Genomic DNA, 5,371 nt, shown 5'->3' on the forward strand with positions numbered 1-5,371 from the left:
TAAAATAAAGTAAAAAAAAACATTGACAAAATATAAATAAACAAAGTAAAATACACACTTAGGCTTTGTTCACACAACATAAATTCCGTACTAATCACGGCCATTGCTGCAACGGCCGTGAATAGTACAAAATAGTACAAAATGTTGTGCTGAGGGCTGAGGGAATCCCAGCCGGAGTGAATACACATAGTATACATTCCTGCCGGGATTCCTAGCGGCGCTGCGAGAAACTGACATGTCAGTTTTCTGTGGCCGCTATTCATTGCAGCGCTAAAGATCATCCGGCCGATACTGCAGTACTGGCCGGGATGATTTTTTTCTGTGACAAGCCGTTCCGTGACCCGACTGGGTCACAGAAAGGCCGGTCTCTTACAAAGTCTGAACATAGCCTTAACCCCCATAGTCCCCAACACAAAAAATAGAAAAAAAAATCTTAAAATAAAAAATTACACATATTTAGTATCATCACATCCATAATGATGCTGGCAATAAATCTATCACATGATTAAACCTGCACGCTAACTACAGATAACTTAACCCTTTAAGGACGGAGCCAATTTAATTTCCCTTGCGTTTAAAAGGCCTCTGCGCTTGCATAATTTCCCCTACAGACTCACATGAGTCCTTTTTTTTTTTTTTGCGGCACCAATTATACTTTGCAAATACATACTTAATTTTTCTATTAAATATGGTGCAAAACCAGGAAAAATTATATGTGCAATGAAATTGGAAAAAAAGATATAATTCCTTTTATTTTGAGGGGTTTCGTGTTTTTCTCCGTTCACCCTATGGTAACACTGACATGTTATCTATGTTCCTCAAGTCAGTACGATTACAGCGATATGTAACTTGTATAACTTTTATATTATTTGAAGGCTTTTAAAAATTTAAACCTTTAAAATAAGCTCCGTTTAAAATGACGTCCGTTATTTTGAGGCTAAAATAACGGCTGTTATTTAGCTGCCTTCGTTTAGTGCAATAGCGGCTGCTGGTACATTTTTCTAGTTTGGGATTACTAATTGGCCTTTGGGTGTGTCTTAATTGAAAAGTCCATTAAATTTAATAGTAAGAATGGAGAAAGAACGGTGAAAAAAGAAAAACTGTGTGTGAACAACTAATAAAAAACTGTTTGCAAAATAAATCCGAAAATAATGATCGTGTTCATTATTTTGACGTCCACGGTAAAAACATCCATTATTCAATGCATTGTGTGCATTGGACGTCCATCTTCACATTGACTTCAATGCATTGCCATTGCAGTAAAGTAAATCACGGCAAAAACTAACATTATTTTAAATATCAAAATCGTCCGCCTTTTCTTTATTTTTGATGTTGTGTGAATTATACCCCAGGGTATATTTCGGGTTAGGCCAATTCATACTAGTTCAGACCATATTATACCCCCATTAAGTCAGTAGCATTGAGTGATAGTCTAAACACATAGGGGACATTTATCATTGTGTTTGCACTTTTTTTTTGTGAACTTCATAAATATCTGTGCAAGATTTATTAACCCCTTCACGTCAGCAATATGTACAGTACATATGCTTTCCTGCTGCACATACCCTATGCAGCATGAGAATATATGTACGTTCTTGACTGTTAGGGGGTTTGATGTGTGTGGGACTGCTGCAGTGAGAGCGGTCCTGCACACATCAGTGTCCCTGGAGCCGAAGATAATGACAGACAGCTGCGCTCCCACAACTGCATGTCATTAACCCCTAAAATGCCACGATCTATAGAGATATAGGCGTTTAAGGTAGTCAGTGACAGTACAAGCTCCTGTCACTGACTGATCGGGACCCTCTCAGCCATTCAATCGCTTCTACCGATGGGGGGGGGGGGGGGTAAGCCGGAGTCACAGAGTGCAGGAGAGCTGGAACCACTATGCAAGGTTGCAATAGCAGAGTCTACAAAAGGAAAGCCAGAGTTTAAATAAAGAAAAGCTGCAGGCTGCGGCCAATCAAGGGCACAATGGCCCTTTAAATCTCTTTTACACAGAGAAATTTATCTGACAGATTTGTAAAGCCAAAGCCAGGAATGAATTTGAAAAGAGCATAAATCTCAATCTTTCCTTTATGACATGTCCCCTGTTTAGTCTGTTCCTGGATTTGGCTGCAAAAATCTGTCAGATACAGTAAATCTCTCTCTGTGTAAAGGCACCCTTAGTAAGCTGGCATGCTATCCAACAATGGGTGAGAGGAGCAGAATCATGGTTCTGTGAGTCACCCTGTAGGGTCGGAGAGGTGGCCACAGCCGTGACAGATATGGTGAATGTTAAATGCCAGCCTTGAGGATAAACATTTTTGTTACTTTGAAATGTCTGCCTTTTTTTTCACTGGAATAGCTCCTGCCGCCTCTCGAACCTGTACTGGGCAGTACTGACACTGTAAGGGTAGTAGTGCTGTGCAATGTCCATGTGAGAGCCAGGCAGCAGCTCCGGAGTGTGATTGAACAGTGAAGGGGAGTGCAGAACATACAGGATTAACATGTAGGCTCAGGGGGAGCTGCTAGTTTTGCAAAGTAAAGCTAGTTAACTGAGTTATAATTTTTAAAAATCCTGAGCTCATCTTTCAAAACACGCATTTACCAGGTTAGTCATAATATGAGCAGGGCGGTATTTACCACTAGGCACCCGTAGTCCGATGCCTAGGGCAGCACCTTGCAGAAAGGGAGCTCCAGGGAGCAGGGGGACAGAAAAAAACTATTTTTTTTTATTTTTATTATTTTAGTTTCCCTCCTCCTGTTCAGACTTGCCAGTAAATCTGGTGTCTTTTCCAGGGGGGTAGGGGGTATAGTGGTATTGGTCAGGTCTGGTATCGCCAATACGTGCGTGAAGATGGGGCGTCTTCAGGTTTAGTGCCTAGGGCAGCAGCAGCTGTTAATACAGCCCTGAATATAAGGTACCACTGTATCTATCTTAAGATAATAGGAAGGGAAGTACTAAAAGGGCAGAGTAGATGGACCAAATGATATTTTTCTACTGACAATCTTCTACGTTTCTATGTGGTGCTTCTTTAAAGCGACTATGTACTCACAATCACCCCCCCCCCCCCCCCCCATACACTTGTACCTTCGGATAGCTGCTTTTAATCCGTTCAGCAGGTCATGCAGTTATTGTCCTAAAACAACTTTTAAACTTGCAGCCCAAATTGGCGTGGCCTAGAGTGTCAGTGCCCTAGGCCCCCACCACCTCTCCAACCCTCCTTCCCACCCATTTCATCATTAGAAGCACTCCTGGGCAGGATTTCTCCTTTTCATTGCTAGTCTAAACACTGCACAGGTGCCTTACCTATCCATCACATGTGCAGTGTTTAGACAAGTGGTGGATAGGAGAAATTCTGCCTGGGCATTCCTAATGATGAAGAGGGCGAGAAGGGATGGAGAGGCGGTGCAAGCCTAGGGCACAGACAGGCTAGGCTACTAGGCTCTAGGCTACGCCAATTTGACACAGGGCGAAAAGTTTAAAGTTGTTTTTAGGACATTAACTGCCGAATGGACCCATGTTGGATCCTGTATCATAGCTATTTGGATTATATTATATTAGAATTTAGAAGTATTAAATAAATATGTAACTCTTTACCCAAGAGCCTCAGTAACCTGTGGGCCATCCTTCAAGAAGAGTGGGATGCCATGCCTCAACAGAGTATAACTAAACTTGTGAACAGCTAAACAGCATGAAACACTGTATATTCACAACTGTTGTTGGCTTTTGTTTTGATAAACTGTTTAAGATGTAGGGATCACCATTGCTGCTTGTACTTACATACTTAAATGCCCTACTTTCATAATATAATATCACTGGAGTGAGATTTTTTTTTTAAGTTTTCCATAAATTTCACACTCGGGTCAAATATACCTAACTATTTGTAATGACATTAAATGTTAATTAATTGGAAAATCCAACTCTGTTTCAAAATTCTTACCTGTGGGTAACCGTACATAGTAAATATATTTGATATATGTAAAGAAGTCTTTGAGGACTGATCCCCGATAACACCGGCCAAGTTGTATCGATCAGTACAGGAATAATTAGGAATTGGGTCCCCAGGACCAGATAAAATCTGTAACACATTCTCTATGGCCTTATTCACATTGTTACAGGAATCAGTCACATGGTATCCCAGAGTCACATTGGGGAGAATACCAGGATCCTTGTTAATCTCATTTATAGCAAATATTAAAGCCAGAACATATATGTAGTAACGAGGTAAAGGTCTGTGCAGAGACAAGTAAAAAAAAATTACTTAAAGCCACTCAAAGCCACTTACAATCCCCCACCCCTTCCACCTCTAAACTAAAGTCATTTGTAAGAAGGATAAAAGATGCTGATTCCAAAACGGTTTTTAGCTTTCTACTCTTCTTTGCTAAAAGCCTTTATACTGGTAATAGTTCATTTATAGAGATGACCTTCAGCTCAATAATATAATGGACAGGACCACTTAGACTTGTTGATTTGTGAGCGTATGGTAAAGAAATGGAGGTAAGTAGAAAGGGAATCTGTCAGCACCTGCATCCTACCTGTGATGCTGTAGTCCCCTTGTAACTATGTAACCTTTCAGAGAATTGTCCATGGATTGGATTACCCACAATCTCGGGTCTCCTTCTATAATGAAGAGTCACAGAGGAGAGGAGTTGTGGCTCAGCATTTGTGCCGCTCTCTGGCCCACTTCACCACTGCTTTCAGTGTCAACCAGTGTCTCTGAGTGTTTATTTCAGATATAAACTTCCTAGAGAAGCCTAATCTGCAATTAGATCTAGTTGAATTTCCAAGCCTAAGGGTACTATTAGACGGGCCGATAGGTGCCCGATAATAAATGTAAACGAGCATTGATCTGCTAGATCGGCGCTCGTTTACAGGGCTTATTACTGATGTCCTTGCAGCCTTTGATAAACTGGTATACATTACCTATCCCCTGTCCAGGGCTCCTCCTGCTCCTCTTCTCCCCGGGTCCTGCGCGCTGCAGCTTCAGAGCGGCCCGTCTTAGCTGACAGGCCACTCAGCCAATCACTGGCCATGGTGGTCCCGACCTGTGATTGGCTGAGCGTCCTGTCAGCTAAGAAAGGCTGTTCTGGAGCTGCAGCGGGCGGGACCCAGGGAGAAGAGGAGCAGGAGGAGCCCTGGACGATGGATAGGTAATTTATTTATTTAGCAAATCGTTAGCCGCCGTCCGCGCACCGCTATTACACGTAGCGGTGCATGGTCGGTGGCCGACAATTATAGGTCAGAACCTATATCAATGATCAGCCAATGACAACGATCATCTGCTGATCAGTGTGTTTATTACACGGAACGATAATAGGCCGTATAGGGCCGATTCAGACATTTATCGTTCCGTGTAATAGTACCCTAACTGTGCAGGAGCCATTG

Source organism: Dendropsophus ebraccatus, chromosome 7 (assembly GCF_027789765.1).
Source record: "Dendropsophus ebraccatus isolate aDenEbr1 chromosome 7, aDenEbr1.pat, whole genome shotgun sequence".
Lineage (NCBI taxonomy): Eukaryota > Metazoa > Chordata > Amphibia > Anura > Hylidae > Dendropsophus > Dendropsophus ebraccatus.